The sequence below is a fragment of the Gopherus flavomarginatus genome, chromosome 7 (assembly GCF_025201925.1).
Source record: "Gopherus flavomarginatus isolate rGopFla2 chromosome 7, rGopFla2.mat.asm, whole genome shotgun sequence".
In the NCBI taxonomy this organism is placed as follows: Eukaryota; Metazoa; Chordata; order Testudines; family Testudinidae; genus Gopherus; species Gopherus flavomarginatus.
In genome coordinates, this window is record NC_066623.1 from 98,258,594 (window position 1) to 98,281,544 (window position 22,951).

At 43.0% G+C, this 22,951-nt stretch overlaps 1 protein-coding gene across 4 annotated transcripts in view; it reads right to left on the reverse strand.

The window, feature by feature from the left end:
* Positions 1-22,951, reverse strand: part of RAVER2 (ribonucleoprotein, PTB binding 2) — a 69,837-nt gene that overhangs the window by 42,711 nt on the left and 4,175 nt on the right. The window lies entirely within an intron of this gene.

Consider the following 22,951-nt stretch of genomic DNA (forward strand, 5'->3'; position numbering starts at 1 on the left):
TCCCATATGAGAGAACCAAGTTCAATAAAAAGCGACAAAGAGTCGTGTGGCACCTTATAGACTAACAGACATACTGGAGCATAAGCTTTCGTGGTTGAATACCCCCTTCGTCAGATGAATGAAGTGGGTATTCACCCACGGAAACTTATGCTCCAATAAGTCTGTTAGTCTTTAAAGTGCCACAGGACTCTGTCACTTTTTACAGATCCAGACTAACAAGGCTACCCCTCTGATACAAGTTCAATAAAGTAATTCTCCACGTTTCAGTCTCTGAGAGTAGGCAAAGCAAAGGTGTGACATGATGACTCCATTTTTATAAAGAAAAAGGACATAACAGTTAAAGAAAATGAACATGAAAATATTTTCTGATAGAATTAGGAAGAACTCATTTACTCTCTCAGTGAACTCTCTTATTCTGAAACCCTCCTTACTGCTCTTGTTTACATTAGAAAATTACATTATATTAGAGCACAACATCTAGGAATCATAAGTAACATGATATAGAAGATATACACAGAGACATAATGAAGATAACATCACATTAGCAAGCTGTGGTGAACCTTAGGGTTAACTATGAGAGTCACTCTCTACGCTGAGTTGTTTTCATCTCATTATTTCCTACAACTCTTCAATCTCCTGTTCTAACACAGTGTAATTTTTCAGTGTAGAATGTAGTGGCAGTGGAAGCCCCAAATTGCTTGAGTAAAATTCAGTGGACTTTTACTACTCTTGTGGTGAACATTCCCTCTATTATAATTGACTTCTAGTCTGAAAATCCTCCTTGGAATGCAGCCAGTATCAACAGGTGTTCGATGCTACATTCCAAGTGGATTATCATGTTCCCTTCCTCCGCTACTCTGCCCAAGTAGAGGAGGAGGAGAAGGAAGCAGCCATTATCCTCCCACGGGGGAGGAAGCAGTAGTAAGCGTGAATCCCTAGTTCCCAAACTTGTACATCTGTTCGCCACTATAAGTGAAGATGTGGTCTTCCACAAATGTGTGCCACACACAAAACACTAACCAGTGTCCCTTTCAATGCAGTGGGTAAAGAAAGGACCAGTCTACCAGTCTGAAGGTTAAAGAAGTGACAAGAACATACTGAATCTTTTTCTCAGGTAAACATTCTAGTGTTATAATGAAACTCCATTCAACTGAGCAAAATAATCAATCATTATAAGAGGGTTCAGTTCTACATGATTTCCAGTAGCACAGCACACACTCATTTTGCCAGTTTGCTAATTCAGTATACATGGCTTACAGGTTAATGGGTTTAATCTCAGCAGGATCGAGTGTATTCTTTTATTCAAACCATCTCGCATTTCACTGGCTAACAGCTGTCAAATGCCATATTAATAAAATATGACACTGCTCCTCTGACACTCAACCATCCCATACTCAGATGTGATGTGAATGTGGCTTCTACATAACAAAATACACAAGGAGCAGTCCAAAGGTTTAGAACCTGTAGGTTATTTGAATGTAGCCCAGAAGAATACACTCTCTTCAACAGAGTTGTGATGCTAGACTCTCATCCATGAGCAGCAGATTGGGGGAAGATGCAGTTTTCTTCACACTTTTGTACTTCCTAGGGACTAGCTACAGAGTAATGTTGCAGAATCCAAGGAAGTTATTAGCTGTTCCACTTACACAAGGTGGGCAAGGTCTATAGCTCTTATCTGTTTCATCTTTAACAAAAATAATGCAATCAGATTTACCACAGTTTTACTATGTGATGTAGTAACAGCAAAATATTAGTCCAAATGCACAATGTTGTTGTTTTGGGAAAACCACTTCTGAACCAAATCTTCATTCAGCAACAATAATCTGCAATCTTGCTGGAAATTTAATTGAGAGTGAAAACTGAATGTGATAAATGCCTCTTCTTGGTGACGATTAAATTGAGATGAGTGCATGCATGGATTTTAAAAGAAAGAGAGAGCATTTTTTTAAAAAGTAAATCAATTTTAAAGAACACACTAAAGATTTTGTTCCTAATTTTAAAAAACTCATTTGCAACAATATTATAAAATCTTGATGCTAAAATCTCACCAAAATGATGTGTTCTATGTCACTCATACACAGGTACATTATTGTACAGCTGCTCAAAAGTGAGGGGCTAATAGCATGGATTTATTTTAGTGACAAAACTTAAGAATTTAAGTATTTATTTGGGGAAAGGCATCAAATATTACTTGGACTTTACAAACAAAAGCAAGAAAAAAAAGAAAGGTGTAGTCTTTCAACCTTGAAAGCAACTCTTTGAAAAGTTAGCACAGTGATATGTAACAGATGGAAAACTAACAACAGAAACAGTTGTTCAGAAGAAAAACAATCCACTGAGCTAAAGGGTTCTGTGCAGGCAGATCCCTGAGCCTGTATAAACTCCCTTTGGAGGTCCACATAGAGCCAGTTGCAGGATTGTGCATTTGATTGCATGTTGTATTTCAGTGGCAGCATAATTTACATAAACCAATAAAATTAAACACATCATAGTGACTTTTTAAATACATTCAAAAGTCTGGATTAAGTCTTTAGTTTAAGTGGTTATGTAAATATCTGTCTATATATAACTATTCTAAGTCTGGGTACAATTTTCAAATGCATTTATGTGATTTGGGCGCATGAGTCACGTTTTCAAATGTTCACCCTGTCTTCCTGCTTGTGCTTTATTACAGAAGAATTAAAACTACAGGGGGTGCAGAGGGTTCCCTGCACACTTGCAGGGCTGGTGACACCCAGTCCCTGCAGGCACAACCTGTGCCAAGACTGCAGCCTTCCCCACACCTTGTACCTGCAGGGAACAGGTGTCACCAGCTCTGCAGTCTGGGGAGAGAGGGAGCTGGACTGTGACAGAATGAGGCTGCAGAAGGCTCGCTGTTGCCACAGGGTTGGTGACACATGATCCTGGCAGGAACGAGAGGGGAGGCGGCACTCCCTCTTACCAATCGATTTTTTTTTGGTCATTGTCAGTGTATCAGATGAAATTAATGTTTGCCAACATGCCATCTATCAATTAAAATTGAATCCTGCCACACCTAACTATTGTGGCAGAGCTCCTTCTCTGTCCCGGTGGGTTCTGCGCTTCCTCTTAGCGGTGGTTAGGGGATTCCTCTCTCCCTGGGAATTTTCCTCATGCTCCTGGGTTTACTGTCCCCACTTTGCCTGAGCAGGGGTTCCTCCCAGCCTTCCTGACAGGGGAGGGAGAGGGGAGCCTCTTAGGCTCTGGTAGCTCCTCTGGGCGTAGTGCTGGCAGGCCAGACCCCCAGTTCAGTCTCTCCCCTCTGGCAGGGTCTCTTCCTCCAAACCTCTGGGGCCTGGAAAGGCTATATGACCTGTTGGGCAGGGTTTCCCCTGCTTTTCACCTCTGTACTTGTGAGGTCTCCCTCCTGGAGTTTGTCAGCATCTGCACAGTCTGATCTCCAGTAGCACACTTGCACGTGCCTATCTAACTGGAGGGGAGGCTTTTAAAAGGTTCTGGCAGGCCCTTGATTGGCCCTGGGTGTCCTAATTAACCTGGAATAAACCCTGTTCAATTACCAGGGGAAAAGGTACCTGCTTAACCTGGGGCCCACTTCCCAGCACCCAGTGTGAGCACTCACCTGTAGCTGTCTGGCCTGGCCCTGTCACCCTATATGCTTTGGTGGAGTCTTGTTTATGTACAAAGAATGTACAGGAAGTCCTGTTTCTCTGGACACAGCGAAAACAAAGCAGGTAGTTTGCTTACTCGCAATTTCCTCCAGTCAGTTCTATGCCCACGGGGCTCTGTCTCTTCTCCTACTCAGGACCAAGCTCACCACTGCTACTGCCACTCCCCGGGATTTCTGTCTCTCAAACAGACTCACCAACAACCAAGCTCTTTGAGGCAGGGAACATCTACTACTCTGTTTCTACAGTGCCTCACCATAATGGGGTCCCACTCTTGGCTGGCTCACAGGCACTATTGCATTAAGCATGTTAAATAACAACAATCCCTTAACCCTTGCATTTTCAACCAGTCCCAGAGAAAACTCTTATTCTCCCTGGGTTAGTTCTTGTTCAGGCCTGGCCTTATGGCCGAGAACCTTGGGCTGTGGACTCTATTGTTTCCAGCTATCATGATGTAAAAAGTCCTTAACTGCTCCCTCCATTTAACCCAAATGAAGGATGTTTATCAGACCCATTGGCTCTAACCAGGTTAATGGCAATCATAATAAAATTTAAGCTGCCTCTACTAAAGGAATTTTCTCTCTTATTTACAAATGAAACGATTCTTCTAGAGCAGTGGTCCCCAACGCAGTGCCCGCAGGCGCCATGGCGCCCGTTGGGGCATCTTAATGCACCCGTGTCCTGGCCCCTGGGAAAGCACCCACCGAAATGCTGCAGCGGGGACACCTCTCAATGACACCACTTGTCGCCAAGTGATGTCATTGAGAGGCATCACCCCCGAATTTCGGCGGGGACGCCTCTCGCTGACGCTGCTTGCCGTCAACAAGTGATGTCATCGAGAGGCGTCGCCCCCTAATTTCGGCAGGGACGCCTCTCGCTGACGTCATCGAGAGGCGTCGCCCCCGAATTTCGGCGGGGACGCCTCTCGCTGACGTCATCGAGAGATGTCGCCGCCGCGGCATTTCGGCGGGTGCTCTGCCGCCGCTGTGGTCCTTTGGCTGGTGCCCGCCAGCCAAAAAGGTTGGGGATCACTGCTCTAGAGTCTAGACATAGTTGACAACTACCATCCTTTCATGTATTTATACCTGCTCCTGTATTTTTCACTTCATGTATCTGATGAAGTGGGCTCCAGCCCACGAACGCTTATGCCTCAATAAATTCGTTAGTCTCTCAGGTGCCAGAAGGCCTCCTCGTTGTTTTTGCTGATACAGACTAACATGGCTACCACTCTGAAACCTGTCATAGTATTTTAGTGTATCATATCAACAATCTAAGAAGAAGCTCTAATTGATGGCAATATGCACTTCCATACAGGAGGCAGAGTCGCCATGGCATAATTATACTCCTGTGAGTAACTTATAGCTGCCACTTGGAAACAGACATAGGTGTTCCTCCAATCTCTAATGTTGCAAAAGCAGTGTTAATGTGTGCTTGTATCCTGGACAAGACCAATCTGACAACTCCCTTGTGCATTCTGTTCCTGTTCTGAGTGCGGCTTTGCCTCCTTCAGTATGACCGATACACACAAACATGTGGACTATGTCAGGAACTGTGACCTAAACATCTTGGGACAGAAACAAAACCGGGAAACTAACAATATTTAGCTCTTAGCCCTCGTCCAGACTAACCCGCGGCATCGGCGGGTTAAAATCGATTGCTCGGGGATCGATATATCGCGTCTAGTCTGGACGCGGTGTATCGATCCCCGAGCGCGCTTACATCGATTCCGGAACTCCATCAATCCGAACGGAGTTCCGGAATCGATGCGGAGAGCCGCGGACATCGATGCCGCCCCGTCCAGACTGGTGAGTACCTCGATTTTAGAAATTCGACTTCAGCTACGTTATTCTCGTAGCTGAAGTTGCGTATCTAAAATCGATTTTAATTCCTAGTCTGGACGTGGCCTTACACAGATCCTTAAATCTTCAGTGCCCTCAACAAACATTTGCTAGTTAATCTACACAGCATTAGTATAGTTAAAGCTTAAATAAGAAAATAACCTATTGGAGCTTTTAAAATAACCTTTAAAAATCAAAACAAATTCTGTGATGTGGTCTAAGAAAAAAGATTAAAAACATTATAAACAGTTAGATAAAGTTTATGTAGTAGAAAATCTGTTATTTTCTCTACGGCACTTAAAATTCTTCAACTCTTGCACACACGGCTAATTGTCCTGCCTAATCTCGAGTAGAAATATTAACTTTCTCTTATTATTTTACTTCTCATCATATATTGTCATTCTGAGCTCTGGATCTCTCAAAGGGAAAGATGATTGCTCCAGAGAAGTGTCTGTCTGTATGCCCTATTGTCTGAATTTTTTTAATGGTAAACATGCCAGGAATAGACACACCCACCTTACTACTGTACCAGCACAATCCATACTATTATTTTAAAAATAAACAGCTCATTTCATGCCAAGAACTACCACTCCAAACAAATGTATGCAATAATATCCAACCTTTCTGTTATGAACCTCAGGGCATGCTGAATGCAAGTTCTGTTGCCATGTTTAAACACTGCACAGGATTTTATTTTAGCAACAAAAATTAAAAACAATTATAATGGTGCCTGTCAGGATTCCCATAGTAATTAATCTAGTGAAGTTGCCCATATAAACTTTGCTTTAATGTTTCAGAACTTGGCCTTTAATAAATGGCTGAATGATGAAACTGCACATACATATTCTTGACATGGTAACAAATTTTGTTTTTAAATTAGTTGGGCAAAACAACACATATTGGCTAATCAGTTTTTTAAAAACCTTTTGCTAATAAAGGCGTTATTTTCATTTGTGCAGGCAGTTAAAGCAGAAAGGTGGAAAATTGCCTGAAAAAAGCCCTCCAAGTTTCTAGACAGTACACAACAAATAATGAGTTACGCATCAAGATTCAAAAGGTTTTGGATCATTTAAATGACTGTGCCAACAGATAAGTGCAGTTCAATGTAGGTATAAAATAAACCAATTTTGGAAAAGGAACCAAGCAAGGGAATATGAAAATTTGCTAAACAGGAAAAATATAGGCTAGTTATTGCGGAAAAAACAGAGACCAAATGCTACAGTATAAAAAATGCAACATACAGCACTAGATTGTATTAATAGAGGTATAGATAACAAAACAAAGAGAATTGTACTATTTTTTTATTTCCTGTAAACTAATGACTGGCTAGGTTAAGGATGCTCAGTTTCTCAAACCACACATCAGTTGCCAGATACAGTCATAAATATTAAACATCAGGAAAGGCTTTAACACCCCCAAAACCCTAATCAAGATTGGGCTCCATTGTCCTTTGCCCTGTACTATCACATACGAAGACATATTCCTCACTTTGAGGAATTTGCAGTTTTTCACTCCTTGCTTCAATGGAACTTCTCACACAAGTAAAGGCTGCAAGATCAGGGAGATCCCCTTCACCTGCTTATGGTATGGATGATGGCCATTCTGAGGAGGGCTGTAAAGATTTTACCCACACCATTCCCGCCTCACTCACAGGATAATCTATGCAGTTAGAAAGAAAGGAAAGTCTGCAATTTCTGGGCCACAAACTATTCTTCAGAACTGTAAAAGTTTAATGCACACTAACTGGTCCTTCTCTGGATATTCAAAGTCATATTTGCAACACCATTTACAAGCAACCGTCCTGTGGACTCTCTTATACTAACTTATTTTTGGCATAACAACACAGAGAACTGTCAAAACAGAGCTAGCATATTGATTAAGATATGACAATAGCTTCCCAAGGACTGTTCTGCAAAAGGAATGAAAAACAAAACACTTCCTTATCTGCAGAGCCAGATTAGAGTATTGATAAGCACAGGTGTAGGGAATTATAGTTTTAGATCATCACAGTAAGCATACAGGGGAGCATGTAAACTAAATGGAAGATAAAAAATGTGGGAGAGCACTAGACTAGAGGGAGTATAACCACAAAAACAATACACTAAAGGAAAGCAGCAAACAAAAGAGCATAGATAGCTTATGGCAAGAATGGTACTAGTTACCCAGCACAGTAAACCTTTCACATACAAGCAATATGACCGAGGAGAGACCGAGACACAAAGGCACTTGCTACTTCAATGTCTGGAACACGAGAGAGTGTGGAAGAACAATATTTCTCCAAATTATCAGTGTTCATTAAAATTTCCAATCAAAAAGCAACGAGGAAAAATTGTGCATAACCCTGAGAGAAAGGAGAAAAATGGTGACGATGGCATAGCACTAAGTAGCAACCTGCCATTGGATCAAAGATGGACATTAACAATAAGTGGACACATGGCATCAAGCAGCAAACACAGTGTAAATCCCCATCCCAGATGGACCGCACCTGCCTCTGATAGATTCCTAAAAGAGCTCTCTCTCTTTTGGCTTGACAAGCTATAGGAAGGCTGTCAAAAAAAAAAAAATTAAATCACTGAACTGAAATGAAAATTTGATTTCTGTCCCCCTGCAACTCCCGTCCCCTGTGTGTCTTTTGTTATAGGAGAAAATCCCCTTCCATATGATTAAAGATATTGATCTCTAGTTGCAGAAATTAACACAGGATAAAAGCAGAAATATGCATGACTATAGAACAATGTAACAGCTTTTAAAAATAATCCATTTAGTGCAAAACACTTTTCTTTTTCAGAGCAAGTGAATCATTTGATACTTTAGTTTTAACGCCCCCTGTATGCTTTTCTAAGATAAACAGTTCTATTCAGACTCCTGTTCCTAAACTAAAGTCATGAGATCTTGCACCAAATTTCAGTAACAAGGAAAAGCAAGCCTTCAAGTCTGATATTAACTATAAAGAATCCTTACTGGCATGACACTGATGTCTTTGAACTGCTCATTTATACCAAATTCATATACAACAACTTATACTGAAATTAATGAGGTACTGATGAGGACTGACAAATGGAACAATTAAGAACCCTGAGACAACTAAATCAGAAACCAATCTCATAATCCACAAAGGATAAGTACAAAAATAAAACAGAAGCCTAACTTACCACATAGCAAGAACGCAGCCTAGCAAAATCAAATCTTGTCTATATAGCAGTTTACAACTCCATTTGTATGACCACACACACATTATTGGTTACAAAGATGAATATGTATAGAGGAGACATTTGCAAATGAATTTTTTTCCCTGTGGATGTGACTATACATTGACTGTGTCCTATGCCTCCAAACTCCAGTTGCACCTTGAAGTTCTGTATGAAGTTCTTTGATAGAATGACTTTCTCAAACTCATGTTAAGAAACTTTATGTACTTCCCAAGGCCTCAGAGCAAAATGTGTCTTGGTCATGAAGTTTTTGAAACTTTAATCACAGCTGTGTAGACTATTACCAATTGTTATTAAATATTAATGTACTTGTTTGTTTTTTGCCATCTCCTGGTCACAGATGTGGAGATGTCCAGATAGTATGGTGATGAGTATCCTATATGAACCTTGATAGATGTTAGAAAGTTTCCCTGTCCATGCATCATCTAGTAACATCTGTTTTTCTAAGAAAATATAGAACTTTTGCCTCTCCGGGAAGAAGATTCTGAAGAAAGCCATCCAGTGCAGTCTGCAGCACCTGATGAACAAGACTAATGAGAGAATGCTGGCCTACTTGGGGAATTAAATAAAAGTGTGGAAGGAGAATAGGAAAAATCAAAAATGTGTATTAAAGAGAGTCTGCCTGCTCAGGGGCATATTGTTCAATCCGCAAACCTTTTCTTGTGCATTTAAAACTTATTTCTACAAGAAATTCCACTTGCTTATTGCTTGAATAAGGGTTTTTTAGATTGGGCCTTTGATAAACTCTTAACCACTACCTTCACTGTCTTCCTTGAAAGTCTCCACTTCCACCACTCCTCAGTTTACAGTTTCAGCTGCAGTGCTCTCCAATCCTTTGCCCTCTTAAATCCAGCATGTCCAAGTTAAACACATATTTTGTTCTGCTCTTGTTACCAAGTTTCCAGTACGCACCTTCATCTGATTCCTTCAGCATATTATTTTATCTCATTGTTCTTGATATGACAAACCCTGGTACACACACTTCTAAATTTTCCATTTTAACACAGTGTTCCTGTTTACTAATAGACAAATGCATGTTGTAAAAAATTTGATTTTTTAAACTCACACGTACGTCTGTCATCTGAACCTCTGATTCGAAGAGTGTGCATTCTTTAACTTTTGGTTAGTTTTATATTGTCGAAATTGTAAAATTGGTTGGAAATTATTTGATACCAGGCCTGGTGCTACATTTGTTTGTAAGCAGGAGTAAGATTGTTAATTAGGTCTGTTGTTGCTTACAACAATGTACTTTTTTTTCAAAATAATTTTCTACCATATCACCTATGTGAAAACTATATTAAAAAATAGCTGTTCAGGTGTTCCTCTAACAGATGGGCAAGGTTTCCCAACTCCACTCAGTCTGTCCTTTCTACTCACAAGCTACGGGGGAGAGGTATTCTGGTGAGAACAGACCTCATACTAGAGAATGTAAGATGCCCAGATACCACTCTGATAATACTTTAGACTTCCAAGTACTAACATATCAATGACTTTTGCTAAATCAGGAGCTCACTCAGTAGACTATTCCTTTACCATTATGCTCCCTATTGGGAAAATACAGTCAGAGTGCACCAGTATCCCAGTCACTTTCCTAGTTCTCCATGGAGCTTAACTGTCCACGTTAAGAATGTTGGACCACTTGTGAGCAGCAGCAGCAGCAGCCTTTTACAAAACTCGGTCTCTAAATAAATGCTCTTTCAGTCTTCGTGAAGCACACTCCTCTAGCACGTAGTTGTCCTCGCAACACTGGACTGTTCTTATTAGTCAGTTTATTGCTTCATTACTACCCAAGGTAAAAAGGCAGTAGCAAAGATGCCAAAGAATCACAGGAAGACGAGCATGCAATTAAATTCTCTGGGGTGAGACAAGAAAAATATCTGTCCCCCTCAATATTCAATATTTTTTACCAAACTATCATATGGTGCATCTTTTCTGGCCAGAAAATGCATATTAGAGTGTAATTAGTATAGGGTATGTCTTCACTACCAGCCAGATTGGTGGGCAGCAATCGATCCAGTGGGGATCAATTTATTGTGTCTAGTCTAGACGTGATAAATTAATCCCCGAGCGCTCTCCCATCAACTCTGGTAACTCCAGCTCAGCAAGAGGCAGCAGTCGACCCGTAGTGAAGACACCACGGTAAGTAGATCTAAGTATGTCAACTTCAGGTACATTATTCACATAGCTGAAGTTGCGTAACTTAGATCGATTCCCCCACACCCCCTCCCCAGTGTAGACCAGGCCATAGATAGATTGTCACTGTAATGTCAAGCCTGGATCATTTAATGGTTGCTTGTTTATTGTGTGTTGATGTTTGGTGATGTGGCAGCTACCTCATAGGTAGCAGTCTCCTGCTATTATTCTGTCATCTAGGGTGTGTCTGTGCTGTCAGTTGTGAGGAATTAATATATTTGCACAGTTGGAGAATACAGCAGCATGAACTGCTCTGCTAGCCACCGTGTTGGGAATGCCTACGATGCCCTCAAGCATACATCATTAATTGAATGATTTTGGAATTTGTATAAAACCTCCAAGAGTGTTCTTGGACACAGGTGGGCACACTGGAAAGTGCCCATAATTCTCTGCCCTGAGCACTATGAAATAGCTCCATTTGTATGATATATGTCTTTATGCCATTACTGACACCAGAGAATCATAACAAAATGGACTTTCATATTACAAGTTATTGTCCCTTGGTTGTGTCATAAATGCACAGGGTCTGGTCTATGCTCCAGCCTGCAATCAGTCCCTTTGGAGTGACTGCTTTAGAGGGCCAAATCTCAAGGGTACACACAGTCACACAGGGGCAGGCCCATAGCCTCCAAGACTCTGAGACTGGGCCTTCAGGCACCAGCGATCCCAGTCCTTCTTTGTGGCTCCCTGCAGCAAATTCAGCTGAACCAGACTCCTGTGGGAGGCATGCACTGCACCACTTCAGATAATAATGCTCTCAGTGAGTAGTGCAACAATTCCAGGCAGCCTTTTCAAAACAAGGTAACAATTTAGTAGCCACCTGTCATACAGAATCTGAAAGACCTTGGGTTAGTGAAGAGAGACAGAGGTTAACCCACAGTCCATCCTGGCCAACCCATGCAATGACGGGTTGCATTTCTGGATCTCTTCCCTTTGCCCTTGGACTCAAGTGAGAGCTGCTGAGTCCTGCCAAGGGGCAACTCTTATTCCCACCACCAGGGCTTGTCTACACTGGAGAGTTGCAGCGCTGTAAACCCACCACCAGCGCTGCAACTTACTCACCATCCACACTTGGAAGGCACATACAGCGCTGCATCTCCCTGGCTGCAGCGCTGGTTGTACTCCTGCTCTGCCTCGGATATAAGGATTGCAGCGCTGGTGATGCAGTGCTGCTCCTTAAGTGTAGCCACCAAAAGCGCTGTAATTGGCCTCCAGGGTATTAGGATGTATCCCAGAATGCCTGTTCAGCCACTCTGCTCATCAGTTTGCACTCTACTGCCCTGGCCTCAGGTGACCCGCCCTTTAAATGCCCCGGGAATTTTAAAAATCCCCTTCCTGTTTGCTCAGCCAGGTGCAGAGTGCAATCAATCAGTGAATCTTTCCAGGTGACCATGCCTCCACGCGCCAAACGAGCCCCAGCATGGAGCAATGGCAAGTTGATGGACCTCATCAGTGTTTGGGGTGAGGAAGCTGTGCAGTCACAGCTGCGCTCCAGCCGTAGGAATTACGATACCTATGGGCAGATCTCAAGGGCCATGATGGAAAGGGGCCATGACCAGGACGCAGTGCAGTGCAGGGTTAAAGTAAAGGAGCTGCGGAGTGCCTAATGCAAAGCCTGCGAGGGAAACCGCCGCTCAGGTGCTGCCCCCGTGATCTGCCATTTTTACAAGGAGCTGGACGCGATACTTGGGGGTGACCCCACTGCCAATGCGAGGACCACGATGGACAGTTCAGAGCGGGGAAGGGGGGGAGGAAACCGAGAGTGAGGGTACTGGGGTGGGGGGAGACACCCTGGAGTCCCAGGAGGCATGCAGCCAGGAGCTCTTCTCAAGCCACGAGGAAGGTAGCCAGTCGCAACAGCTGGAATTTGGTGAAGGAGAAGCAGAGGAGCGGGTTCCTGGTAAGCAGCTTTTATTTTCAGGATGGAAATGTTTCGGGAGAGGAGAGGGGGTTATGGCTGCATGCACGCATGCCTAGATGTGGAATAGCCCATTGATGTGGTCTATCACGTCGCGGTAATCGGCCTCGGTAATCTCTTCAAAAGTTTCTGCCAGAGCGTGGGCAATGCGCTTGCACAAGTTTATAGAGAGAGCCACTGTGGTCCTTGTCCCAGTCAGGCTAACGCATCAGCGCCACTGTGCCGCGAGGGGTGGGGGGACCATTGCTGCACACAGGCAAGCTGCATAGGGGCCAGGACGGAATCCACATTGCTGTAGAAGACCCTCCCGATCTTCCCAGGTGACTCGCAGCAGCGAGATATCTTCCAGGATTAACTCCTGTGGAAAATGTTGGGATACTGTTCAGTGTGGGTCCCCCTGCAGCAGTTTGCTTTCCCCAATGCAATGAAACCCCAGTACGGCCCTGACTCAATCAGTCCCCCTTCCCAGGTGACCCGCAGCAGCGAGATATCTTCCAGGATTAATTAACTCCTGCACTCATTCCCGGTTACTCACCATTTCTTCGCTGCTGTGTGTTCTCTGTGCTCTGGTTAGTATTGGAAAGTATGCTAAAGTGAGACTGTAAACTCCTTCACTGTGATTATACACAATGCTGCCTCTCTGTCAAATGTTTCAATTTTTGTTTTTCTAATAACAGTGTCCTTGAATAACCCACTGGCTGGATCAGAGACTGCTGAAAGGCTACAAAACCTGAGAAAGAAGCCACGAAAAAGCAAAGAAGATATGGTGAAAGCAGTTATGAATCAGTCTGCCAGAGAGAGTAAAAAACTCCAGGACTGGAGGGAAAAAATGCAGTGCTGGAGGGAAAGAGAAAGCAGGAGAAAGGCAGTAGCTAAGAAGAAAAGCACGAAGCAGCTGATAAGCATCCTGACGCGCCAAACGGACTGTATCCAGTCACTCGTAGCCATGCAGGCAGAGCACTACCGTGCTGCCCCTACCCCCTAGTCCCAAAGCTCTTTCCTTTGTGCCTCAATGTCAGCTCAAAACCCCCTTCTCCAGAATCCAGGTTATTACCACCAGCAGCTGCCCCCAACACCTGTACGTTCACCTACCAGCCCTGAGAACTACGACCCTTACTCTCTGCACTCAACCCCCATCACCATGCAGCATTTTCATCCTGAAGTGCAGCAGTCATTGCACAGCACTCCAGACAGGACATATTCAAACCTCTGACTGTACAGTTCATCACCCCACCCCCCTGCCCTTTTAGTTATTTTCTTTTCAATAAATGAATAAGTGGCTTTCAAAACAGTTTTCTTTATTGCAGAAAGTGTAAGATACCGTAGCCCAGGAAAAAAAAAAGACACTGCAAATCATTGTAACCACTGCACTTCACTCCCGTGCAAGGCACCAAACATTACTGTTGGCTTTCAGCCTCAAACTCCTCCCTCAAGGCATCCCTAATCCTTGTAGCCCTGTGCTGGGCCTCTCTAGTAGCTCTACTCTCTGGCTGTGCAAATTCAGCCTCCAGGCGTTGAACCTCGAGGTCCATTCCTGACTGAATGTTTCACCCTTCCCTTCACAAATATTATAGAGGGTACAGCACGTGGATATAACCGCAGGGATGCTGCTCTCCCCCAAGTCTAGCTTCCCATAAAGAGAATGCCAGCGCCCTTTTAAACGGCCAAAAGCACACTCCACAGTCATTCTGCACCGGCTCAGCCTGTAGTTGAACCAGTCCTTGCTCCTGTCAAGCTTCCCTGTATACGGTTTCATGAGCCAAGGCATTAACGGGTAAGCAGGGTCTCCAGGGATCACAATGGGCATTTCGACGTCCCCTACTGTGATCTTCCGGTCTGGGAAAAAAGTCCCGGCCTGCAGCTTCCTGAACAGGCCACTGTTCCGAAAGATGCATGCATCATGCACCTTTCCAGGCCAGCCTGTGTAAATGCGCCTGGAGAACCATAGAGAAATACCCCTTCCGATTAATGTACTTGGATGCTAGGTGGGGTGGTGCCAGAATAGGAATATGCGGCCCATCTATCGCCCCTCCACAGTTAGGGAAACTCATTTGTGCAAAGCCATCCAGAATGTTCTGCACGTTCCCCAGAGTCACGGTTCTTCTTAGCAGGATGCGATTAATGGCCCTGCAAACTTGCATCAACACGATTCCAACGGTCGACTTTCCCACTCCAAACTGGTTTCCGACCGATCGGTAGCTGTCTGGAGTTGCCAGCTTCCAGATTGCAATAGCCACCCGCTTCTCCACTGACAGGGCAGCTCTCAGTCCTGTGTCCTTGCACCGCAGGGTGGGGGCGAGCTCCTCACAGTCCCATGAAAGTGGCTTTTCTCATCCGAAAGTTCTGCAGCCACTGCTCGTCATCCCATACTTCCATGATGATGTGATCCCACCACTCAGTGCTTGTTTCCCAAGCCCAAAAGCCGCGTTCCATGGTGCTGAGCATTTCCATTAATGCCAAAAGCACTTTAGTGTCATACACGTCAGGCGAATCGATATCATCGTCGGACTCCTCACTGTCACTTTGGAGCTGAAGGAATAGCTCAACTGCCAACCGTGATGTGCTGGCGACACTCATCAGCAAAGTCCTCAGCAGCTCGGGCTCCATTTCCCACAGAAATCGTGCTGCACAGAAACTGCTGGGAGACTCACAATGCCACCAAATGTGGATGGAAAAACAGTGACTGCTGGGATGTGAAGCGATGCACCACTGGGCGTTGGGACAGGAAGCGGAATGACCTGCACCCTTCCGTCCCCTTCCCACAACCCACGGCGCCAAAATGGGACGAGGTGCTCTATGGGATAGCTGCCCACAATGCACCACTCCCAACAGCGCTGCAAATGCTGCGAATGTGGCCACACTGCAGTGCTTTCCCTACACAGCTGTATGAAGACAGCTGTTTAACTCCCAGCGCTGCACAACTGCAAGTGTAGCCAAGCCCCGAGACAACTTTTCCTCCTCCTTTGTCCTCCAGCTCAGTGCACATATTCTGCCTGCCAGGATTTCCTGCTGTTCGATGTTGATAGTTCAGTCGTTGAGGGTTCTCATTGTCTTTCTGGATCCTCTGTTGATTTAAGCCGGTTTCAACCAGTTCTTTAACAACCCAGTCATTCCACCCCGACAGTGGGGTGACACACCTGCCTGTCTCCTGCAGTGTTGGAACAGTGTTTTGCCTCCACTGGGTGGCGATGCAAAATATAGAGGGAAACTGAGACACATGTAAGCATCATAAAAATGTTTTTAAAAATTCCCAGTGTGTCATACTTGTCAATAAAACCTTCAATGTCATTATCTTCTTGTGGTACTGTTTGCCTAATCAAGCAATAGCAGTTTGAGCTAATTTACCCACATCCTTCTGTACACCTGCCAGCTGTATTTTATTGGATGACACACCCATTCATACAGTACCGATTTTTTTGAGATAACCACACAGAAATGGATGTTAGCAATACAGTGCATGCTGTGGCTGACTGAAGCAAAGAACTGGTAACAAACCAGTAATGTTCTCCCCTATTTACACTAGCATAACTATTTGTGGTGTAATAAGTCAGAAACATACTAGCTTTGATCTACAGCAGAGCTTTACTGATAAGAACAGGAGGTTCTGCAAAAACAGACAACATAGATCCTTACACAGTGAACGTACTTGTAGTTAGTAACGTTATTTCTACATTCGATGTGAGAAAATTCAGGGAATGTAGGACAATTACTATTTCTGCCATTTGTCTATTCATATGTGCTGTGAACCTAATAATTATGATTTATGTACTGCAAACAACTGTGGTAACCGTAAATTAGGTGCACAGTTATGCAACTAAATTATTTAAATATATGATTATTGTATTATCATTATTAGGTTCAAGAGTCAACACACCTGTTTACAGGAAATGGAGGAATTTACATCTCAGAACTCATTTTTCAGGCCCTCTGCAGACTCAGGAAACCAATTCCTCATAGATTATGCTCTGCTCACATTTGAAATGTTTTCTTCACTACCATAAACGCTAGAATAATTGTTAATGGAAGTTTTCATTCTACAAAATCTTAACTATTGAGGGCTGTTTGAATATCCCAAATGAGCAGAAGCCACCAAGTATTGATTCTGGTCAATGATACCTCATACTGATAACTGGTTTAAAAAATACGGATGCTTTGCTTTTAAAATACATTTTCAGTTATGTGTATTAGTATTATCTCCAAAAGCCCTCATCCGGTGCTGTAAGTCAGGGGTCTCAAAGTCCTGGCCTGCAGGCCATCTGCGGCATAAGAACTTCCTCACTGTGCCCTGCGGAGGAGAGACGCACGCAGACATGCTGCTGGCAATGTCTGCTGCAGGCGCTGCCCCTCGCAGCTCCCATTGGCAGGGGGAGAGGGACAGAGTTACTATTATCACTAGTCGCCAGGCAGAGTCAGCCATGGAGGCAGCATCATTAGTTGCCGGGCGGAGTCAGCCATGGCGGCAGGGTCACTTTTTTCCACAATGAATATAAACAAGTAAAAAAAACTGAACACAACTATCTGATGCACACCTTGCTGCAATCCTGAAGGTTTCAATTGCTCAGTCACTGAGGCCAAACATCAACGAACTGACTGAATTGAAGGACTGCCAGGTGTCTGGCAAACCCTAAAACTCTGGCAGGCAAAGAATTGTATAAAGTTGTATGATAGTTTTATTATTCCTAAGAAATCTGAATACAATATAAATGTTTTCTTTTCTGAACACATCTTCAGTGACATTATTGGCCCGCTGGGAGGATTTGAAGACTGGCACTAAGGTAAATTGAGTTTGAGACCCCTCCTGTAAGTGATGTTTGTTTTGAAGCCTGTATTTTCAAATACATTGGTTTCTGACAGTGAGTGGTCACAGTATCATGTAATTCAACTGCTGGCATACTGACTATGCTAATTTTCAAGTTTTGCCTCAGGAAGCAAAAGTGTACAACACGATGAGCTTCCAATGACTTGTGTAGTTTTCCTTTGGGTTTCAAGGCTTAACTGTTAACTTGTGAGTGGATTACATTTCTCAGTCTTCAGAAACAAATATGGCAACCTTGGGGAAAAAAAAAAGGCTCCTGGTATAGTCAGAGACTTCTTATATATCCTATAGCCAAATTATATCCATGGTACTGTACTGTTAAACATCCACATAATGGTATACTGCTTACAATATAACATGCAAATCCTTGGACTCCCAAAAAGCAGTAATAAAGCCCCAATGAAATGGACAAAGAAAATGCCCAAAGACAAAAATAGTATTTCTTGCTATTGCAAATTCAAAAATAAAAACCCTTATTTTAAAGATCTTTTTAAAATAAACTTTAATTACATTAATAGCATTTTAAATGAATGACAGTGTGAGAAACAGTTCAGAGTAGCCACCAAATTTAGCATTCAAGGGAACAACTCACACACACACACACACAAACCTTCAAGAGTAAAAAGAATGCAGGCATAAGTCCAGCAGCAGAGTGGGGCTACCCAGTTTATTGCATGGAATGCAGCATGTATGATTACTTGCCTTGTGGACAACTGGCATGTCTGTGGATGGGGCCCCTGTTATTAGTCAGAGACAGGTAATAGTAACGGGGATTTGATCATTAGAAATATAGAGAGCTGGGTGTGCGATGAACCGCATGGTGAATTGCCTGCTGGGTGCAAAGGTTGCAGACCTCTCGAGACATCTAGACAGTCCTATGTGCGGTGCTGTGGAGGAGCTGGTGCTTGTGGTATATATGCAGGTACCAATGACAAAGGAAAGGTAGGAGAGAGGTCCTGGAGGGCAAATGTAGGCTACTAGGTAAGAGATTAAAGTCCAGAACCTCCATAGTAGCATTCTCTGAAATGTGTCTAGTTCAGGGATCAGCAACCTTTCAGAAGTGGTGTGCTGAGTCTTCATTTATTCACTCTAATTTAAGGTTTTGCGTGCCAGTAATACATTTTAACATTTTTAGAAGGTCTCTTTCTATAAGTCTATAATATATAACTAAACTATTGTTGTATGTAAAGTAAATAAGGTTTCTAAAATGTTTAAGAAGCTTCATTTAAAATTAAATTAAAATGCAGAGCCCCCCGGACTGGTGGCCAGGACCCGGGTAGTGTGAGTGCCACTGAAAATCAGCTCGCATGCCGCCTTTTGGCACTCGTGCCATAGGTTGCCTACCCCTGGTCTAGTTCCAAATGCAGAGCCAGTCAGACAGGCAGAACTGCAGGGTGTCATTGTGTGGATGAGACAATGGTGTTCAAAGAAGGATTTACGTTTATTAGGAACTGGGGAACCTTTTGGGAAAGGAAGAGCCTATAGAGGAAGAATGGGCTCCACCTAAACCAAACCAAAACCAGGTTGTTGGCATGTAAAATTGAAAATGTTTGAGGAGTTTTTAAACTAAGGGCTGAGGGAAAGCTGACAGGTGTTGAGGTGCACATGGTTCAGATTAATAAATCATCCCCTAAGGGATGTGTCTAAGGGGCTAGTTTATATCCTAGTAAACAGGAAAGGATAGAAGTTGATAAAGTACAGATAAGAACTAAAGAGAAACAGTCAATGAAAAAGAGCCCCATTCAACGATACCACATGAAGGCAGACAACTATATACTGGCAAAAGTTATAAGTGCTTATTTACAAATGCAAGAAGCCTAAATACTAAGATGGGTGAATTTGAGTGCCTGGTATTAAATGAGGATATTGACACAATATGCATCACAGAAAGTTGGTGGAATGATAAGCAATGGGACATGGTAATACCAGGGTACAAAAAATACAGGAATGTTAGGCCGTGCTGGCTGGGGAGTGCCACTATATGTTAAAGAAAACATAAAGTCAAATATAATAAAAATCTTAAATGAATAAAACTGAAGCATAATATCAGTATGGATAGAAAGTCCATGCTTAAATAAGAAGAATATAGCAGTAGGAATATACTATCAGTCACCTGACAAGGATGATGACAGTGACTGTAAAATGCTCATGGAAATTAGAAGGGCAACAAAATCAAAAACCCCAATAATAATGGGAGATTTCAACTATCCCCATATTTGCTGGGAACCTGTCACCTCAAGATGGGATGCAGAAATAAAATTTCTAGACACCATAAATGACTGATTTTTGGAGTAGCCTGTCCTGGAATCCACAAAGGGACAGATAATTCTTCATTTAGTCCTTGATTTAGTGGGACACTGGATCTGATTCAAGAGTTGAATATAGCTGCAGCTCTCGGTAATAATGACCACAATGTAATAAAATTTAACATCCTTTCAAGGGGGGAACACCAAAGAAACCCAGCCCAGGAAATTTAACTTCAAAAAAGGGAACTACACAAAAACGAGGAAGGTACTTAAATGAAAATTAAAGGGAACAGTCACAAAGAGTGAATTGACTGGAAGATGCATGGAAACTTTTTAAAAACACTATAATTGAGCCTCAAACTATTTGCTTACCCCAAATAAAATAAAAACAATAAGAGGACCAAAGAGTGCCATCCTAGCTAAACAACAGTGTAAAGAGGCAGTTGGAGACAAAAAGACATCCTTTAACAATTGGATGTCAAATCCTACTAAGGACAACAGAAAGGAACATAAACTCTCACAAGTCAAGTGTAGAAGTATAATTAGGAAGACCAAAAAAGAATTTGAAAAGCAACTAGCAAAAGACACAAAAACCTAACAGCAAATATTTTTTAAGTACATCACAAAAAGGAAGCCTGCCAAACAATCAGTGGGGCCACTGGACCATCAAGTTGCTGAAAAGGCACTCCAGGAAGACAAAAAGAACAGGAGTACTTTTGGCACCTTAGAGACTAAAGATTTTATTTGAGCATAAGCTTTCATGGACTACAGCCCACTTCATCAGATGCATGGAGAGGAAAATACAGTAGGAATATATATATACACACACACACACACAGAGAACATGAAACAGTGGGTGTTACCATACACACTATAAGGAGAGTGATCAGTTACGGTGAGATATTATCAGCAATAGAGAAAAAAACTTTTTGTAGTGGTAATCAAAATGGTCCACTTGCAGCAGTTGAAAAGAAGGTGTGAGGAACTGCGGGGTGGGGGAGGAGTTGGGGAATAAACATGGGAAGTAGTTTTACTTTGTGTAATGACCCATCCACTTCCAGTCTGTATTCAGGACTAATTTAATGGTGTCCAGTATGCAAATTTAATTCCAATTGAGCAGTCTCTGGTCGGAGTCTGTTTTTGAAGTTTCTGTTGTAATATTGTGACTTTTAGGTCTGTATTTGAGTGACCAGAGACACTGAAGTGTTCTTCAACTGGTTTTTGAATGTTATAATTCTTGATGTCTGATTTGTGTCCATTTATTCTTTTACTTAGATACTGTCCGTTTTGGCCAATGTACATGGCAGAGGGACATTGCTGGCACATGATGGCATAGATCACATTGGTAGACGTGCAAGTGAATGAGCCTCTGACAGTGTGGCTGATGTGATTAGGTCCTATGATGGTGTCCCCTGAATAGATATGTGGACAGAGTTGGCAACAGACTTTGTTGCAAGGATAGTTTCTTGGGTTAGTGTTTTTGTTGTGTGGTCTGTGGTTGCTGGTGAGTATTTGCTTCAGGTTGGGGGGTTGTCTGTAAGCAAGGACTGGCCTGTCTCCCAAGATCTGTGAGAGTGATGAATTGTCCTTTAGGATAGGTTGTAGATCCTTGATGATGCGCCGGAGAGGTTTTAGTTGGGGGCTGAAGGTGACGGCTAGTATCATTCTGTTACTTTTTTGTTGGGTCTGTCCTGTAGTAGGTGACTTTTGGGTACTCTTCTGGCTCTGTCAGTCTGTTTCTTCACTTCGACAGGTGGGTACTGTAGTTGTAAGAACGCTTGATAGAGATCTTGCAGGTGTTTGTCTCTGTCTGAGGGGTTGGAACAAATGCGATTGTATCAGAGGTTGGCTGTAGACAATGGATCGTGTGGTGTGGTCTGGATGAAAGCTGGAGGCATGTAGGTAAGTATTGCGGTCAGTAGATTTCCGGTATATGGTGGTGTTTACGTGACCATTGCTTATTAGCACTGTAGTGTCCAGGAAGTGGATCTCTTGTGTGGACTGGTCCAGGCTGAGGTTGATGGTGAGGTGAAAATTGTTGAAATCATGGTGGAATTCCTCAAGGACTTCTTTTCCATGGGTCCAGATGATGAAGACGTCATCAATGTAGCGCAAGTAGAGCAGGGGTGTTAGGGGACGAGAGCTGAGGAAGCATTGTTCTAAGTCAGCCATAAAAATGTTGGCATAGTGTGGGGCCATGCAGGTACCCATATCAGTGCCGCTGATTTGAAGGTATACGTTGTCCCCAAATATGAAATAGTTGTGGGTGAGGACAAAGTCACAAAGTTCTGCCACCAGGTTTGCCGTGACATTATCGGGGATACTGTTCCTGATGGCTTGTAGTCCATCTTTGTGTGGAATGTTGGTGTAGAGGCTTCTACATCCATAGTGGCTAGGATGGTGTTTTCAGGAAGATCACCAATGGATTGTAGTTTCCTCAGGAAGTCAATGGTGTCTCGAAGATAGCTAGGAGTACCGGTAGAGTAGGGCCTGAGGAGGGAGTCTACATAGCCAGACAATCCTGCTATCAGGGTGCCAATGCCTGAGATGATGGGCCGTCCAAGATTTCCAGATTTATGGATCTTGGGTAGCAGATAGAATACCCCTGCTCGGGGTTCTAGGGGTGTGTCTGTCCAGATTTGCTCTTGTGCTTTTTCAGGAAGTTTCTTGAGCAGATGGTGTAGTTCCTTTTGGTAACCTTCAGTGGTATCAGAGGGTAATGGCTTGTAGAATGTGGTGTTGGAGAGCTGACAAAGTTCTTGATCAGATGAAAAATGAAATTTTTACATTGGTTTTCACTGCACAAGATGTGAGGGAGGTTCTGCTACATCTGAACTATTTTTTTAGATAACAATTCTGAGGAACTGTTCCAGACTGAGGCGTCAACACAAGATGTTTTGGAATAAACGGATAAATTAGACAGTAATAAGTCGTTGGGATCAGATGGCATTCACCCAAGATTTCTGAAAGAACTCAGATAGGAAATTGCAGAACTACTCATTATGGTATGTAACTAAGCCCCTTCATTTTCAGTTTAAATAATTTTTTACCCAAAAAAATAAAAAAATCCTGGTTTTACAGAAAGTA